This window comes from Chelonia mydas, chromosome 1 (assembly GCF_015237465.2).
Source record: "Chelonia mydas isolate rCheMyd1 chromosome 1, rCheMyd1.pri.v2, whole genome shotgun sequence".
Lineage (NCBI taxonomy): Eukaryota > Metazoa > Chordata > Testudines > Cheloniidae > Chelonia > Chelonia mydas.
Genome location: NC_057849.1, coordinates 330375076 through 330395211, shown reverse-complemented (window position 1 = coordinate 330395211; position 20136 = coordinate 330375076). Strand labels below are relative to the sequence as shown.

The window sequence follows — 20136 nt, the reverse complement described above, 5'->3', positions numbered from 1 at the left end:
AAGAGCAACCAGCCATCCTGTGGTGAGAAGTATCTAAGTCTGCAAGGGCTTTGAAAGTAATAAGATCAGCTTAGAATGTGTTTTGCTTTTATTTCATTTGACCAAATCTGACTTGTTATGTTTTGACTTATAATCACTTAAAATCTATCTTTTTAGTTAAGAAATCTGTTTGTTTATTCTGTCTGAAGCAGTGTGTTTGGTTTGAAGCATGTCAGAGACTCTCCTTGGGATAACAAGCCTGGTACATATCAATTTATTTGTTAAATTAATGAACTCATATCAGCTTGCAGCATCCAGTGGGCATAACTGGACACTGCACGACGGGGGTTCCTAGGGTTGTGTCTGGGACTGGAGGTATTGGCGGTGTCATTCGGTTGCACAAACCAAGGAGCAGCTTAAATGCCAGAGGCTGTGCATGAACAGCCCAGGAGTGGGGGTTCTCACAGCAGAGCAGGGTGAGGCTGGCTTCCACAGTCGAAGACTGGAGTGGCCTAGCAGATCACTGGTCCAGACAACACCAGAGGGGAACATCACACCCACCAACTATAATTGTCAGGCAGCAAGCTGTAGAAAGTATCAGTGTTACTGTTCACTTGGTTTCTATTATGTGAACCAAAGAGAGATGATGTGGATAAAAACTTTTTCTATAGCAATGGGCTGACAGTACTTTCTAGTGGTCAGTGCAAAGGACTGGGAATCAGGGCTGGACTAAGACTTACTGTTTGGGTTGATGTGACTTGCATTATAGACCCTCAAAGCTTAGGCTCCCCACTTCTTCTGTCATTCTCTCCTACCCCTTACCTTTAATAATTGCTTCCTTTCCCTCTGTCTACACTCATGCTTTTCTAACCTCCCTTGACAGCCTTTCCTTAGCGTGACCCACCTCTCAAGCCACACTGTCCCTTTTGTCTCCAAACACTCAGTGCTTAGTGGTGAACAGTCCTCTCGCTGTTTTTCATCCTCTCCAACCCAAGTTCTGGACTCTTCACTCTGCCAAAAACTGCCTTGACTAAGATCCCTAAAGAACTTCTTCATGTTAATTTTATAATTCTTATCCCCACTCTCCATGCCTTTAACACAACCTCTCACTTCAACCTCCCCCTTGCCTTCTCTCATCTTTGCTTCTGTGAATTTGCTGGCTGGTTCTTCTTCCATCTTACTGGCTACTGTGTCTCCTTTGGCTGCTCATCTTTCCCTCTCCTTCTATATCTTGATGTCTCTAGATTCCATACTGTGTCTTCCTCCTTCTTTTGTTCTTCTCTCTCCCTCTGACCTCCATGGTTTGAATGACTATTTCCTCAAATGTTATGAAGTCTGCCTATCTCCCCCTGACTATTCCCATTCTCTCCAGTCTCAGAGCTCAAGCTGCTTCTCTGCCATATCTTCTTGGATGTCCCACTGTCACTTCAAACTTACTGAACCCTTGATATACTTTCCTCTTGATGCCTCTCTTACCTCCTTTCTCCATATCTGTGGATAGCACCACTCTTCTCTTTCCCTCGACTGGCAGTCTTAGAGTAATCATTGACTATTTTCTCTTCTTCTTTCCCACATTTCCAGTCTTCAACGAAAATCTATAATCTCATCCTCAATATTATTAAAATTCACACTTTCCTCACTATCCAGCTGTTAAAATCATTGCCACACCTTGGTTTTCTTGAATCTTGATTAATATAACTGTCACTTTTCCAGGGTTCACTACAGATGTAGCTTTTTTTCAGTAAAAAGAAAAGGAGTACTTGTGGCACCTTAGAGACTAACCAGTTTATTTGAGCATGAGCTTTCGTGAGCTACAGCTCACTTCATCGGATGCATAGATGAAGTGAGCTGTAGCTCACGAAAGCTCATGCTCAAATAAACTGGTTAGTCTCTAAGGTGCCACAAGTACTCCTTTTCTTTTTACGAATACAGACTAACACGGCTGTTACTCTGAAACCTTTTTTTCAGTGTATCTTGTGGGGCCAAACTAGCCCTTCCCCGGTATTTCAGTCCCAGGATAATAGAAAGGCTTCAGGAAGAGAGGATATCATGTTTCCTATGGCCCAAAAATGGGCCTTTGAGGCAGAAAAAAGACCATGTGGAGCAAACAGATACAGATATTTATGGATATTACTTTGATGACCTGGTTACCCCACCTTAACTAATGCCAACGGTTGTGTTGAGGAACTTTTACCAGAAAGATTCAATTTGTTTTTGGGGATATCACTATGTATTCACTGCATCATACTGATCTGTGTAAGTCTAATGATACGTGAAGGAGGATATGTAATACAAGTATTAGTAGATTTCACCCATTCACTGATTTTTCTCCTGGACTAATGTTTATCCCATCAGCAAAACAATTCTCTATTTTGGGGCTTAGTAAGCAGAAGAGAAACTTGCCAAAATGACCAGCCCTGAATTTAAATTCTCTTTCCAATGTGGCAAAAATATACACTAAGCCTGAAGCCTTCTCCCTAATAGGCAGGACATAAAAAACTAACTTAGAGGTCATTGTTTCAGGAGTTTCATACATCAGCCTTCTTCTGTTTAGCTCTTTGGCTTCTATCACAATCATTCCTTGTGAGCTTTCATTGCCCTGAGGAGTTCTGCTTTAATTAAACCTTCATTTATAAAGTATTAATTGTGACAAGTGGGGAGGGGGGGATAAAGAGCTATCCTTTCAATTCTACCTTCAAGCTTGATGAGCAAATATTTTCCACTAAATTCCGTTACATGGCTTTTCATTAAAAGAGACTTTAAGGCGCTTGATAGTGCACAGATTAGAACATCAGCCTTTCATCTCTGGAGAGCAGCATTCAACCAGTTTTAGGCCATAAACCAAAATGAGCTGTTGATCTCAGAGTACTCATTTGTTCACATCCTAAAACCACCACGTGGCATGGCACAGCATGTATCCTCTGTTAGGGAGCTAAGGCTACAATGGGTGTAGCAGGTCAGAGCTGAAGTGCATGCGGGGAAGACTGCATGCTTCCTAGTGTTATTTGTATGCGTATTAAAGTAATTCACAGTTGGATAGGATAAAGAACGCTTTAATGTTTGGGCTCTACTGTTAGTTTACCATCATTTCTCGATTTGTCTTGCTCCTCTTCCTGCATTCATTATGCTCCTTTTCATTTGCTATTATCTTTCATAAATACAGCTTTATGAATGGGTTTCTTATTTTGTGCCAGTGCTGTGGAAACAGTCTAGCCGCAGTGTCTCTGAGTCCGCTTGCTTTGCTGTTTGCACAGTTTACTAATAAACACAGCTGACACTGGCTTAGCCAGAAACTAAAATTTAAGCTTGATCTCCTAGCAAAGCGACCTGACCTTAGTGGTAATGATACCCTGGTCTAATGCATGGCCTCTCATGATTTTCTGAAATTAATGTTAAAGTGGATTTCGAAAAAAGGTTGAGTTTTAGCTCTTGTCCATATGTAACCAGATCTGTTGCATGCTAATTAACCTTTGCTCACTGGAAGCCAATGCACAATTACATTTTCTGTGTCAAAGGTTCAGCTTCTGAGGGGGAAGTGTTCAATTAATATTGTCAAGCTAATTGTAGACTTCCACCGTATAGAAGAAAACCTTTGTTGACTCAGAGTCAAATAGTGTCAAAAGCAGGAAATTGTCATTAGCTGATCTGGACTTTCTCAACTTTCAGCTCCTCACAAGCCAATGGTTACGGAATGTAGAAGTGTAATTTAGAGAGCAACTCAATTGCATCCATTACTGTCTGTCAAGCTACCTATGACATATGACCAGAAATGGAATATTGCTTACACATTCCAACTCCTGGGCTTTTGCTTGATTCTTTCCTTCATCTGATATGCTAAAGAACAATGGGTGAACAATGGGAGACTATTTTAATTGTGGAGGGAGAGGAGACCTCTAATGATTTAATTATTAACCTACAGTTCATTTATTTCTGTGATGACTCTGACAATACATATTCAGGTCTGTGATCTGGCATTTAAAGCCATTGCTATATTCAGAATATGTAGAGGGGTGGTAATTGCAGTCTTCTGAGGCACTGTCCACATAGGGAACTGTATCAGGCAGAATGCGCCGAAAGCATGCTGAGAAGTGGCTCCTACAATCCTTTTTTGGAGGTGTTATGTGCTTTCCTCCCTTCCCTTGCCTTTCCCCACCAAGGAAAGTGCTGGCCTGTGCACTGGCTGTATTCAGAAAGTTTGAGGGCCTACGTTCTGGCTACACACTCGGCAGCAGATGCTAAAGGGCTGTGGCAGAGGTGTACCTGTACTTTGCCTCCTTTATTCACCCACTTGGCAATCTAGTTCTCATATATATCCTGTAGAACTTAATAGAAAATAGTTTTCTTACAGCTATTTTCTTTAATCACCCTATGGAATTTAATGGAGAATTATATCCCTCCTATATACAATCTATGGCTATTTTAGGCCTAATTGACTCAAACTCAATGGTCAAGCTCATAACAAGACAAAATTAAGGTTGACTTAGTCCTCCTCCAAAGCTGGGGAGAGCTATCAAGTTAGCTTGGATTCTGTCTCATGGAACTATTCCAGCTAACCGTGTCTAGGTATCACATGTTAATATGATTCCACCCTTTTCTAATTTGCCTTTCTTCATGTGTTAAAATTTTCAGATCACATATAGTTTCTCTTACTTTGTCAAATTATGAAATGTAATAATCTAATACTGGAAATAACTACAAAAGCATGTATTAACATTTTTATTAAAAACTACAGTCTTGAGAGAATGCTTATTTGAGATGTGCTAATGGATAGAACTATTATATCAGGGGGAGGGATAGCTCAGTGGTTTGAGCATTGGCCTGCTAAACCTAGGGTTGTGAGTTCAATTCTTGAGGGGGCCATTTAGGGATCTGGGGCAAAAATTGGGGATTGGTCCTGCTTCAAGCAGGGGGTTGGACTAGATGACCTCCTGAGGTCCCTTCCAACCCTGATATTCTATGATTCTATTAGTAAAAATTGAGGGGAAATGTAAACTCCCTTCTAAAACACACCATTTGGTCAACAGTCTTTCATTCTTTGGTATTATTTCATCAGTACCGTGTGCCTTGTTTAGACAATTGTGCATTCCTTCTCATTATAGAAACCTAGTATTGTGATAGTGTATTGAGTGGAATGTCTACAATAGCTGTACCATCATGAACACTGAATGTAGAATCAAATTTTCTCAGTATTGTATCCTTAAATGTGCCTTTAATAACTGCTGAATGTTAAAAGTAACTGTTCTCAAATTTTCATTGATTGTTTTTCAGTTAAATGGATGATGAATAATAGTCTTCTCTTACCTAAACAGCATATTTTGGATACTGACAAATTACTGGTGAGTTTTAGACTTGGTATGACTCAGTTAATTACAGTGACAAAATGTTGTAACTTCTTGAATCATATTTCAATCAACAATAGCACTGCATGCCATCTGTGAAATAGTGTAACACTGATTTTATCTTTCAGTCACATCAAGTACTATTCCATGATTAATTCACTAGTGGTAATCCAAAATTCCCTTACAAAAAGTTATCACAGTTACTTCATTTTAAAAGGTCTGATCCAAATTAGACCGAAGTTAATGGAACGACTCACTAATTTCCGTGGGAGATAGAAGAACTCAAAGCATGCAAAGCAGAAACACATTTCCCCCTCCCAGTTCCATCCTATGCATTCTTTGGCTATAGTATTAAAAATCTGCAATTTTATCTTTCCGTCAGGTAAAATGCAGAATTGAAACTGTATTTGCAGTGCACATAAAAGGTGTACAATTCTGTCATCACAGGTGGAAAACATTTTAGCATATATTAACTCTGCCCTGCCCATTATCATACGTTTATGTAGGTGAGTCAAATACATTCCATGTGATTGAAATTCTTTTTCAAAGGCTTCTCCCCTTTTCATTGGTCATTGGTTTCTCCCTGTCTGAGCAGAAAACATTGTAATTAAAGACCTGAATTCTAAAGGCTAATTTCAGTTTGTTGACAAAAATAAATAAATAAAAAATGGATTGACTCCAGCATTACACACACAGCATATATTTAAACAGCCAGAGAAGGAAGTAACCCCACTGATAACTACAGTATGTGGCCTGCTGAGAAGCTCTTATAGTCTGTGACTTAAGAACTGGAATGTAAACCAATCTTTCATCTTAAAATAAATGTACAGTTGTTTGTACCATCAATCTTTTCTAAACCCATATACAAATAAAAATGGCTATTTTCAGGTTGTTTGCATCATCATACAGGAGATGTGCACACACATCTGGCAAAAGCTATGTTCAGTCTCTCTATAGATTAGTGCAAACATAAGACTTTTTGTTTGCAGCTCTGTGTGGATTAGAATAGCATTTTTCTGTACAGCAAATTTTTTGTCTGCGTCCGGTCCTCGGTGGATAAAGTGTCCACACACCATAAGTACGCACATTGCAGATGGTAACCTTGTTTAAAAGTTGGTATCTGAAATTAGCTGCTCTCTGAACCAGTTAGCTAGTTTTTCTGCACCTACTTATGCAATTGAAACTTCCCTGTATCCCATCAACTGGCATAGCATAGGAGTTCAGGATAGATCATAGAATATCAGGGTTGGAAGGAATCACAGGAGATCATCTAGTCCAACCCCCTGCTCAAAGCAGGACCAATCCCCAATTTTTGGCCCCGGTCCCTAAATGGCCCCCTCAAGGATTGAGCTCACAACCCTGGGTTTAGCAGGCCAGTGCTCAAACCACTGAGCTAATGGAGCAGATATCGGGAGAAGATGACACATTAGACATAAGGAGCTGAAGTTAGAGGACAATGGAGGTTTATGACTCCAATGTCTTCAACAGTGTCACAAATCCTTGTGGTGCCCCTTGGCACCGGGTTCTTTATTTTAATCTCTGATTTAGCTGAAAAATAAAATTTACAGGTCCCTATTGGCTATGCACTGGGTGAAGCTTGTGGCGGCTTATACCAACAAGAGAATGGGATCCGTTCTGTTTATCTACTCCTGTAGGAAGCTAACTTGTGTAACTTCCACTTCTAGTTAGCCTGCTGTCATGATGATTCTTGGGTCACGATGGGTGAAAGTCACCCAGATGTGGAGTGCTCCCAAAAGACCTTTTGCCCTGCTTAATCCAGTTATTACTTGTTTGAGAAGGGCAATTCAAGGGAACTAGCTATGAAAGGGAGTTACACAAGGAGCTCTGTGCTTGCCTCAAGCCAGCCAGGATGTGAGGCAGGTTTGGGGGAAGGCCAGGATATGGGGGATAGGAGACTGAAAATCCATTGTCCCTCATAATTTGCATATGAGATTCAGAGAAGCTATTCAAGCCTACTAGCTGGAGTTATGGTAAGCATCCACTGCAGCCGTATCTGTAGCCTACAAGTTGAGGAGTTTCTTTGCATCCCTTTTGAACCCTTGCCGAGTGATAGTCACAAAGGCTGATCACTCTGGCTTTGTGCAGAAGTTGAGGACTTTAGTAACTCAGCAAGAGATTAGGGGTCTGTTACAGGAGTGAGTGGGCGAGGTTCTGTGGCCTGTGATGTGCAGGAGGTCAGACTAGATGATCACAATGGTCCCTTCTGACCTTAAAGTCTATGCGTCTATGAGAGGTGTCTGTTCCACACTGTGCATTAGACATGAATGTCTGAACTAGTACAACAGATATTGGGATACTGAGTGTCAGGGGATCTTAACTAATCCCTTAAAAGTAATTAGCAAAACCCAAGTTAAGACAATCAATCTCAGGCACTTGTGCCTTGGCTTTGGAAACACCAGTAGAGCTAGATCTTCAAGTGTTCTGTGCCTACAATCAGGGCCAGATTTTCAAAAGAGCTCAGTAAATTGGAAATATGCCCTGTGGTAGCTCAACTTTCTCACCTCCTGCTGACGTCCATGGTTATGAAGGAGCTAGTACCTCTTTGCACCAGGCCCTAATAGCCTACGAATCTTTGCTTTTTAAAATTGCTTCATTTTTTAGTTAATAGCCTGAAAACTATTCCCAAACCAGTAGGATTCAGTGATATTTCATGTCCCTGTAACGAAATTAAAGCATTGGGAGCATGTAACTCTTTCTAATGCTTTCCTCAGCTAAAATGCCTTAAGCTACATCTGAGCCCACAACAGACTCTTAACAGCAGGGTTATAAACACCTGAAAAACAGGTTTATAAAGGACAGGCTTCCAGACACAGGCTTACAAGAATGATAACAGGCGCCATTAGGTTGGACAAGTTGCTGATGCAGATAAGAGACCGGTTAAGTATTTTCTAATCTGAATACATTTAGGAATTTTAAAACCAGCTTCTGTGGTTTTTTTGGTTGACAGTAAGTGAGTGAAATATCATATGGATTTGCCCCCATCTGGCTATATAAAAATCCCCATGAGAACATTTTCTCCCCTGTTGCCTTTCCACTTATTCACAGCCATTATTACCTACAAATACGGCTTGCATTTCCTTAAGCTTCAGGACAAGCCTAATAATGTCTCTACTGAAGAGAGCTCAAAAGCACAGCCAGCTCCTTCCATCCACATGATTTCATAAATTGCATACAGCTGCCATTTGCTCAATACCTACAGTTGTCTGGTTGGTCAGTATAATAATATCTCTGCACAGTGGGTCTGCCCAAGAAAACCACCCCTACTAAATTTTAGTAATGGAAGCTTTAATCTTTCAGTTACTGTGTACACAAGCACATGATGTTGCTACTGTTTAATTGGTAGGAATCTTGAGTGGTGAAGAGCTTGGCAATGAAAAATCGTATTTTTCTCATTTTCCCCCATAATGATCTTTAATACATGAGGCCTGGAAGTGAAGATAATCATCAGTTGTACAAGAGTGATAGTCATCTGTCTCACAGCAGACACTGAAAACTGCCTTCTCTCTTTTAATTATTCAACTAGGGTCAGGCTGCTCTGTGGCCACATTCCTGAAATTCAAAGCTTTTTTCTGTGGTCCCTGAGTAACTTAACATATTCGCTAGCACTTAATTTTTAGAGAAGCAAACTTGCATGATAATAAGCACTTATAATTCCATGGAAATCATTGTGCATCACTCGTCCTATACTGTTAAAGACCCCGATCCTTCAATCTAAGCTTCAATCTAATTCATGCAGCTGCAAACCTTCTTGCCTGCACAGAGTCCTATTGAATTCAGTAGAGATCTCCCTGTGCAGATCTGATTGCAGGGTCAGGGCCTTAGATTTCCAGTTCTGCACCAATATTGGTCCAGACATAAGGGCCATCATGAAAGAGCCCTGGTGGTGTGAAATGGAGTAGGCTTTTGAGGGTCAGCGTTCATTTATCTGCTCTCTCTCTTTGCGCTGTGGAAACTCCGCCTCATAAAGGTTTGAAAGGCGGCAGGAGAGTTAATGACAGACTGGCTCCTGTAGCAACAGCACTGTTAGGGGGCAGGGCAGTTAGTGCAGGTGCACAGGCCAAGCACTTTTTGTCCTCTTGGGCTACATGGACCTCAGGAGTTCTGTAGGTCTTGAGCACTGCGTCTCCCTCCCCACCTTTAAGTGGAATAAAATGATGGAAGCCTGTAGGGCGTGACAAAGCCTTGGATTTTTTCATAGCTCATTATAACTCTTTTGCATCATCATTTCCTATTGCAAAACCCTAGTTGCTGTGCTGAACACTTTTAATTCCACATTATGGCCATCTCAGGCTCTGCCAGCGAGCATAGTGGTTTCTTCTGTTTGTTTATTTGGTTTTCTGTGGTTGTGACTTAGACGTAAAAGTTTACAGATCTCAGTTTTTGAAACCTATTATTTGAAAATTATTTCTACTAAATGCAGTGCTCCTGGAAATGGGTTCAAAGATGGGCCTGGAGATGGAAATCTTCATTTCTCCACAGACAAGATACAGCATAGCAGCAGTAATGTAAGTTTTCTCACACCACCTCCATTTTATAATTTAGATTGACCACCTATGAGGTGAGAGAGGGTATCTTTATGTCTATTCAGTCTGGCCTTCCTACTAAGGCTGACAAGGTTCTAACTGTAGTGCTGGCTTGTTTCCTTAAGCAGATCCCCATTTATATATTGTCTGTGTTCAGCAATTGCTCATTGGGAACTGAAGTAAATCCATCATCTCCTTTTGCACTGACCACAGTCATCATGAGTTCTGGTGATTGTTGACCAGGGCTGGATTTGAACAGGCGACCTGTGGTATGCCCACACCTTGAATACTGCATGTAGTTCTGGTACCCTGATCACAAAAACAAAGCTGGGGCCAGAGGAGTTCTGCACTCCTGCTGGTGATGTGGAAAAAGCTGAAGTACTCAATGCTTTTTTTACCTCAGTCTTCTCAGACAAGGTCAGCTCCCAGGCTGCTGCACTGGGCAGCACAGCATGGGGAGGAGGTGAGCAGCCCTCAGTGGTGAAATAACAGGTTAAGGACTATTTAGAAAAGCTGGACATGCACAAGTCCACGGGGCTGGATCTAATGCGTCTGAGGGTGCTGAGAGAGTTGGCTGATATGATTGCAGAGCCATTGGCCATTATCTTTGAAAACTCATGGCTATTGGGGGAGGTCCGGATGACTGGAAAAAGGCAAATGTAGTGCCCATCTTTAAAAAAGGGAAGAAGGAGAATCCAGGGAACTACAGACTGATCAGCCTCACCTCAGTCCCTGGAAAAATCATGGAGCAGGTCCTCAAAGAATCCCTTTTGAAGACTTGGAGGAGAGGAAGGTGATCAGGAACAGTCAACATGGATTCACCAAGGGCAAGTCATGCCTGACCAACCTGATTGCCTTTTATGGTGACATCACTGGCTCTGTCAATATAGGGAAAGTGGTGGTCATGATATACCTTGACTTTAGCAAAACTTTTGATACAGTCTCCCACAGTATTCTTGCTGGCAAGTTAAAGAAGTATGGATTGCATGAATGGACTATAAGGTGGATAGAAAGCTGGTTATATCGTCTGGCTCAACGAGTGTGATCATTGGCTCCATGTCTAGTTGGCAGCCGTATCAAGCGGAGTGCCCCAGGGGTCGGTCCTGGGGCCGGTTTTGTTCAACATCTTCATTAATGATCTGAATGATGGGATGGATTGCACCCTCAGCAAGTTCGCGGATGACATTAAGCTGCAGGGAGAGGTAGATAGGCTGGAGGGTAGGGATAAGGTCCAGAGTGACCTAGACAAATTGGAGGATTGGGCCAAAAGAAATCTGCTGAGGTTCAACAAGGACAAGTGCAGAGTCCTGCACTTAGGATAGAAGAATCCCATGTACCGCTACAGGCTGGGGACCGACTGGCTAAGCGGCAGTTCTGCAGAAAAGGACCTGGAGATTACAGTGGATGACAAGCTGGATATGAGTCAACAATGTGCCTTTGTTGCAAAGAAGGCTAACGGTATATTGGGCTGGATTAGCAGGAACATTGCCAGAAGATCGAGGGAAGTGAGTATTCCCCTCTATTCAGCACTGGTGAGGCCACATTTGGAGTACTGCGTCCAGTTTTGGGCCCTCCACTACAGAAAGGATGTGGGCAAATTGCAGAGAGTCCAGTGGAGGGCAACGGAAATTATTAGGGGGCTGGGGCACATGACTTACGGTTTGAGCATTGGCCTGCTAAACCCAGGGTTGTGAGTTCAATCCTTGAGGGGGCCATTTAGGGATCTGGAGTAAAAATTGGGGATTGGTCCTGCTTTGAGCAGGGGGTTGGACTAGATGACCTCCTGAGGTCTCTTCCAACCCTGATATTCTATGATTCTATGACTTACAAGGAGAGGCTGAGGGAGCTCGGCTTATTTAGTCTTCAGAAGAGAAGAATGAGGGGGGCTGATAGCACCCTTCAACTACCTGAAGAGGAGTTCCAAAGAGGATGGAGCTAGGCTGTTCTCAGTGGTGGCAGATGACAGAACAAGGAGCAACGGTCTCAAGTTGCAGTGTGGGAGGTCTAGGTTACATATTAGGAAAAACTATTTCACTAGGAGGGTGGGTGAAGCACTGGAATGGGTTACCTAGGGAGGTAGTGGAATCTCTACCCTTAGAGGTTTTTAAGGCCCAGCTTGACAAAGCCCTGGCTGGGATGATTTAGTTGGGGTTGGTCCTGCTTTGAGCAGGGGGTTGGACTAGTTGTTCTCCTGAGGTCTCTTCCAAACCTAATCTTCTGTGATTCTCTGATTTCTGTGGGTGGGGGCGTGTCCCTACTTGGCCCCTATTGTGCATGCCCCTCCCTTCACATAACACAAGAACCAGGGGTCACCCAATGAAATTAATAGGCAACAAGTTTAAAACAAACATAAGTACTTCTTCACACAGCACACTGTCAGACTGTGGAACTCGTTGCCAGGGGATATCGTGAAGGCCAAAAGTATAAATGGTTCAAAAAAGAATTAGATAAATTCATGGAGGATAGGTCCATCAATGGCTATTAGCCAAAATGGTCAAGGACACAAACCCATGCTCTGGGTGTCCCTAAACCTCTGACTACCAGAAGCTGTGATTGGATCACCAGGGATGGATCACTCAACAATTCAGTCCCTTTGAAGCATTGACCCAGTCACTGTTGGAAGACAGGATACTGGCTAAATGGGACCATTGATCTAACACAATATGCCCATTCCTATGTTCTAATGGCCTAACAGTGACTGGCTACACATCCCATTACCTAAACCACATCTCATCCCCCAGATTTGCTCATTTCTTTTCTTTTAAAATATGTTCTTTATGTTCACTAAAAATAATATAGTCATTGACTACAGCAATCTGTTTTAAAACTTTTTAGGGTCACAAACTGATTTCTAGCATATTTCATCTTGCATGATAGGAGATTAATTTTCAATGCTTTCATGTTTATTTGATTGAAGATAGAACTGCTCTTGCAGATTTCCTTTGTGGTTTTAGGATACAGTCATTATTTTTTAATTGGTTGTCTTAAATGCAAGTATCAGGTGAACGTTGTAAACCCAGTTGCTGGCTGCTACTTAAATCAAGATACTCTTACAAAGTACATAACTGTGAGCTTTATTGAACTGCATGAGTATTCTCACAGCACCAACTAAACTGCTCAGGAATCTGCAGGGGATATCCCCAGGACATGACTGCATACCTCCTACCTCATATTATCCTCTGTTCCAGACTGCCTATTCAACCTATATTTAAACCTGTCATTGTAGACCAGCGGTTCTCAAACTGTGTGTTGGGACCCCAAAGTGGGTCGTGACTCCATTTTAATGGGGTCGGCAGGGCTGGCATTAGACTTGCTGGGGCCCACAGCTAAAGCCTGAGCTTCACCGCCGAACAGCTTCAGCCCCAGCCAGTGGGGCTTGGGCTTGAGCTTCAGCCCTGGGCAGTGGGGCTCAGGTTACAGGCCCCCTGCCCGGGGCTGAATTCCTTTGGCTTCTGCTTTGGCCCCCCACCTGGGGCAGTTGGGCTCGAACAGTTCCTTGCCTTGGGGTCATGTAGTAATTTTTGTTGTTAGAAAGGAGTCACAATGCACTGAAGTTTGAGAACCGATTAATCTGTGTCATATTCGAGTATAAACATGTTAACAGTTTAAAACATTGCTATGGAATAGGGTTATTTCTGTGTTGAAGTTTTTGTTTTTTACAGCTGATTTGCAGTTTTAGCCTTTTCCATTTGTACAGATTGCCTTTGAAAGGTGAAATATTCTTGCTATAGAAAATGATTGTACTGAACTAGATCAAAGTCTATAAAGATCATATGTCCCACTGGTGCTGTAACTCTCACTAATGCCCTTTGAAGGGAAAATATACACATTATACTTCACATCTTAAAGCACTCATGGTGTATTTTGGACACACCAGAGATATGTAGCATGACAGAAATACACATACTTAATGAGGTATCAATATATAAATTGCTTTTCTCTCCCCACTAAACAGAAGCTATTAATAGTTGTATTTATTTTGGATTTTGGGACAATATTTAGACTTGAATTCAAATATGAATATAACCTGGCTGTCAGGCTCTCCTTTCCCATTGTGCTCAAAATAGAGCTGCTTGGAAAATGGTGGTGAGGTTTTGGTTTTTAATGGACATTTTTTTTAGACTGTTTGAAATTTTGAAAATGTTTTTCCAACATATTATGTGAAAAATAGTTTAACAAACTTAACCCCCCACACCTTTAAAATACTCACTTTGCAGTCATCTTATGTGTCCTGTTGCCTCCCACACCTTACCAGTTTTAAAATGGGGTGGGTGAGATGGGAGAACAAAACAAATGTCTTTACTTTTTCTCAAAAAATCTTAAATTGGTCATTGGTGAGAGTTACACATGCAGACAGAAAGAGACTAATTATCCAGTACATCTGGAGCCATATAGTCTTACAGCTTTAGAGCTATTATTCTTACCATGAACCACTGTTTAGAAACAGGCCATCTTTGATAAAATTGTGCCTGAATAAATAATCTTAGTATGCTGTAGCTGAAAACTAAGCCCAGCTCTGATCAGTCTGGGGGGGTCATACATTTATATTCATACTCAAACTATTAATTTAACCCACCAGTAATGTGATTGTTCCTTTTATGGACATGTGAAATAAAACAATCAATACTGACAAATCGACTAATAATAATTGTACCCATCTCTTATATAGCCCTCTTCATCAGTAGATCTTGAAGCACTTTACAAAGGTGGATACTGTTGTTTTCCCCATACTACGGATGGGGAAACTGAGGCATATATGATGAATGCATGGAAACTAGCAGAGTCTGCTGACTGAGTCCAGAAATTTCTTTCTCAGAAAACTTTCCCTAATTTGCAATGTTCTCTTGATATTCCAAAGAGGTGGAAATCTGACTTACCTTTCCTAGCGGGTGTAGCATTCTGTCTGTTGTCAACTGACTCAAAGAAAGTCTGACGCAAAATACCAGGCTGCACCAAAAACCAGCCTTGTTTGTCTGTCATACTCATATCAATATGACAATTTCATTCAATGTGGAATAAAAGATCAGGCTCTTGGTTTACTTGAGCACCTAAAACTGCCATTGAAATAAATGAGTGATTGGGTACAATGAATGGCCCCATATCTAAGTCATCTATAATGGACATGTGCTTAGATGCCCTGGTGATAAAGTCAGAGGTGTGTCAGGCTTCATTCTGCATGGGAAGATATACCCACCCCTACTATAAATGGAGGTTATGTCTACACAGCAGCTGGGAGGTGTCATTCGCAGTTCGGGTAGACGCATACATAGTAGCACTGCTTGAGCGAGCATGCTAAGTAAAATAGCAGTGTGGTGGTAGCGGATCAGGCCAGCCACTTGAGTATAATCCCATCTGATCCTAGATATGTACGTGGGTGGCTGGGCCAGGCTGCTGTCCATGTGACATGTATGTCTATGTGAACTGGGTATTACACCTCCCGGCTGTGGTCTTGACACACCCATAGACAACCCTCAAGTTAAACTATGAGCCCAATATTGAGAGAACCGTGTTTCTGCAGATATCTTGGTTTCTGTTGTAGCTAAACCTGCACATAGTACATTTATGTGTTGGTAACACAGTGGAGCTATAGCACAGTGGTTTGCCCCTTAGGGGTTGGAGGCCTGGGGCCAGCCAACCCTGCTTACTGAAAGAACTGCTCCAGCCTACCTGTGCCCTGTTAACAGCCTGGATGGGGCCTGATGGAGGACAGAGGATTCCCTTATAAAGGGCAGCAGGAATGGGGAAGCTCAGGAACCTGCAGGGAGTGAGAGGTTCCTGAAGGAAAGACCCGAGACTCGGTGAGTTGAGTAGTCAGACCCAGGAGGCTGAACTCCAGCCAGGCAACTCTGGGAGTGATTGTGATAGGACCTAGCTCTGGGAAGGAGGGCTGGGAACTCTCTGCCTAAGGGGAGAGAGACAGTGAATGAGGGTAGGGGCCTGGAGGACTAGTGTGTACCCAGAAGACTAAATACACTGGGGCCCCAAAGGGGAGTAATTTAATTACCTTTGGAGTGAGAGTTCTTAAAGGTCCTGAAGAGAGGGAAAAGAGAGGCAGGCTGCGTGTAGTGTGACACTAGACCATGAGGGGGGCAATTTTACTGGAGACAGAAGTGGGCACTACTCAGTGGATTTTCTAATGGTCAGTTTGATCCATGGTATCCAGAGTCTTGACGAACTGTGTGCAGATGCCAAAGAGGACAGGGTTTGCCATCGTTCCAGCATTAACTTGTGCTCATTTTGAGGGTTCAGGTCTGCAGTTCCATTGCATCTTACACTGTTCTGTGGTAGTGATCACACTCCATGTCCTTTTTCAGAGACCATCTAAGGCACCTGCTCACAACTTGCGGAGATAGAGACCTGCTCGTTGTGGTAGGGGTGGGGCATACCATAGAGCACCACAGAGACTAAATTTGATATGGAAGCTTCCATCAGGGCTATCAATGCCTATGCAATGTCACTCTGAAGTAACATATGGCCCTAATTGTGTGTAACTGGGGCAGGATGATATTTAAACTTTCCTTTTCAAAGTATTTGAGCAGAGTGGCCATAACGAATTTGGAACAACCAATGTCAGGGAATGTGGAGACTTGAGAGCTATCCTTCTTAAGTTTACTCAGGCTGTGTCATGCATGTACCACCTACATGCTACACGTGTGTTAAAAGCTGCCTGCAAATCCATGCCATCTCTTGTGCCTATCCATGTGTTTGGTATTAGTAGAAATGAGATCCATGTTCATTACTTTATTATTTGTTCTTTCATACTAGGAAGGGAAATTTGGATCACTTCTGTATTGATATAGTTTTAAAACCTCACCCAGTGGATAAACATTTGTGTTACATCTCCAGTTTAGTATGTTTTTGTAGCCTGGAGAAAGAAGGCATCGCAAGCAAATGTCAGGGGAAAATAAAATGAACAGCCTGTCTGCTTTAAACAAAACAACTCTCATTACCATTACATTCCCCTTTTGCACATGCAGTGTGATAATATTTTACTAAGTGATCTCATTTTCTGCAGATCCCCTCGGTCCTTCCATACACAAGATGATCACTGCACAGTGCGTGAGGCTGCTGTAAACTTTCTTTCTATTGTTATCCTCCAGTGTGACCTTATACCTTACTAACTACACACAAGTCCAGTTCTGCAGTAAGAAATCTTTTACTTTTTTATATCTTTCCCCCCACTGCTGCTCATGCTAGTACCATCAGAACATGTCTCAGACAATGAACTAATCCTCAATACCCTTTTAAGGTAATGAAGCATTATCCACATCTCTCATAGTCAACCTGAGAGATTAAGTAACTTGCCCAAAGTCACATAGGAAGTCTATGGCAAAAGGAGGAAAAGACCCCAGATCTCCTGAGTCACAGTCCAGTGCCATAATCACTAGAGTGTTATATTTTTCAATGCACCCCCACCTAATTCTCTCTACACCATTCAGCTACAGTGAGGGTGGAAGGGCTAATACTACCTGCCACTTCAACAGGGAAAGATGTTCTGGGCTCCAGACCAGTCCCAATACAACATTCTCTGTCCAGCAAGCAAGCTGAGTGAGGCAGGGACCCTGTGGAAAGGATAATATGTGATCATGTAATAAGACCCTAGTGACAGAGTTAAGGTTCTTCTGGCAGCCTTAATCGTTGGTTCTGGACTGAGTGCTTCACTTAGCAAACTTAACTGTTTAATATATTTTAATGCAATTTCCTATGTTTTTAAAAACTAAAAATGAAGAAACAAAGTAATTCTACCATGTACAACTCTTTTCCAGGCAGTTATATGTGTAGTACCGTGCAGTCATAGAATCATATCCTAGAATCATAGAATATTAGGGTTGGAAGAGACCTCAGGAGGTCATCTAGTCCAACTCCCAGCTCAAAGCAGGACCAAGCACAACTAAATCATCCCAGCCAGGGCTTTGTCAAGCTGGGCCTTAAAAACCTCTAAGGATGGAGATTCCACCCCCTCCCTAGGTAACCCATTCCAGTTCTTCACAACCTTCCTAGTGAAATAGTTTTTCCTAATATTCAACCTAGACTGCCCCCACTGCAACTTGAGAGCACTGCTCCTTGTTCTGTCAACAACAAGTCAATGAGACAGAACTTTTGCTTCACTCTCTACATACTTCTTATCACATGAAGAAAGGCAGTTTTTCTTTAGAGACCTTCCATACACATGCAAAACCTATTGTAAGGCAAAAGGGAGGATTTCTTTGGAACTGTGCTTCCTTCCTTTTGTAATTATTAGAGAAATGCTCAGAAGTGCCTGCAGTGTTTCCAAAGCTAAGTGTGTATGCATAAAACCAACAGAGCACCATCAGACCTATAAAAATCACATTACACAATATAATGCACTTGCACAAAGTAAATTATAAAAGCCCTTTATAATTGTGACAAATAGTCACTTCACATAGATTCCAAAAAAACACACCTGTGACTAAGGTACCATTTTCCTGACAGACTTGAAATTTCTGTCAACCACCATTTGCATCCCAGGGACATTTGAAATAAGGTAGCAAAAAAGTGTTTTAGTGCAAAATGTAATTTTTTGGTCACTCTTGGTTCTTGAAAAATGCTGAATCAATTCAGGCTTAAGCTTTCCAGAAAAATTCATAGCTCGCTTGAGAACAAGCCTGCTAAATTTCTGATGAAAAGGTAAGACAGAGTTACAAGCAACTGAAAAGGACCCATAGGCATTGGTCCAACTTTAACTTCAGGTGGTGCCGTGCATTGTCTGCTGCAGCCAGTATAACTTGATATATGCTTAAGGAATTATTGATGTATATGCACTGATACCATGGTCCTCATCGGAGACTGAATCTCATGAGTGAAATCCAGGTCCCATTGAAGTCAATGGCAAAGATACCACTGACATCAACGTTGGCAGGGCTTTCCCTTCATGCCTTCAGAACCCCAAATCCAATCGCATCCTAGTTAAAGGAATTAGCTGTTAAGGTGGTAGGTTGTTATAGTTGCTTGGGTCACTCTCTAGTGACTGATCTAATCACTTCACTCGAGCGTAGGATTTTAAATGTAAATAGGCATGTGCTACCGAATTCTCCTCCTCTGAACATGGTTCAGGGTTAGGACTTGGAATCTGAGCAAGGCCTGGAACAGAGATTGGAGCAAAAGCAGCTGTTGTATCAGTGAACAGCATTGGTCTGTCAGGAGTAAAGCTAGTTGGGGAATTTTTGACTTTTTTTGTCAGAAATTGTTGAAACAAACTACTGGCAAAAATGATCCGATGAAGTGAGCTGTAGCTCACGAAAGCTTATGCTCAAATAAATTTGTTTGTCTCTAAGGTGCCACAAGTCCTCCTTTTCTTTTTGCGGATACAGACTAACACGGCTACTATTCTGAATACTGGCAAAAATGTATCTCTTTTGATTCAACTTTCCTCAGGAAGGTTTCTCAGGTCCATGATGTAATTTAGAGAGAGATTAAAACCAGAGTAGCTCAGAAGGAGACCTGGGTTCAAGTCCTGACTGAAAATCAGGCAGATTTCCTAACCCCAGGGCTATCGAGTCAATCTCTGTGTCTCTAGCCAATGATGATTTATACAAAATGGAAAAATCCCAACAGGAGAAATTGAGATTGACTCTCTGAATCAGAGCAGGGACTTGAACCAGGATCTCCTACATCCCTCTTGAATACCCTCATCACCAGAGTATTTTCCTTTTTCACAAACATTTTTGAAAAATCTGTATTCATTCTGCATCAGGACTTTGAAAGCCCAATTTTTTGGCAAAACAGAATTGTTGTTTTCCAACCAGCCCTATTTCAGAGAACATTAGCATGGTTAGCACAGAACAGTGATTGTCGCATCCACAGCCAAGATCTGTTGTAGAGGGGAGAAAACAGGCTCAGTGACAAACCTCAGATTAAAAAGAGTTTTTAATTAAAAAGAAAATGTATTAACTTCTGGAAGCAATAGCCAGAGGTTAAAAATCTGTTTCCTCATTTTCTATCTCTATTCTGTTTCCTGTTAACTCATCTTGCAGCAATTGCATATTAAAATAAAATAAAATAAAATAAAATATGTATTTCTGTTTTCTTGTTGCCAAAGATGCTGTTTTGCAGCAAACATCTGATCTCTCTTCCTGATACATAGGTCTAGCTCAGTAAAATTTATTTTCAAGGTGCCATTACCTGACTAACAAGAAGGCACTCATATCTCCTGCCTAGTCTTCTCCAGCAACTTCTGTATTAGTGAAAGTATGTGTTTGAATGGAAGTGGAATAGTATTTCATACCTTTTTGAACTGTTACCCTTTCAGATCT

General features: G+C 41.8%; 1 long non-coding RNA gene across 1 annotated transcript in view; it reads left to right on the top strand.

The window, feature by feature from the left end:
- Positions 1-5240: 5240 nt before the first annotated feature.
- Positions 5241-20136, top strand: part of LOC119565285 — a 33010-nt gene continuing 18114 nt past the window's right edge. The window contains exons 1-2 of the long non-coding RNA XR_005223908.2: positions 5241-5315; positions 9760-9844. This is a non-coding gene — a long non-coding RNA (uncharacterized LOC119565285). The remainder of the gene's footprint in view (positions 5316-9759; positions 9845-20136) is intronic.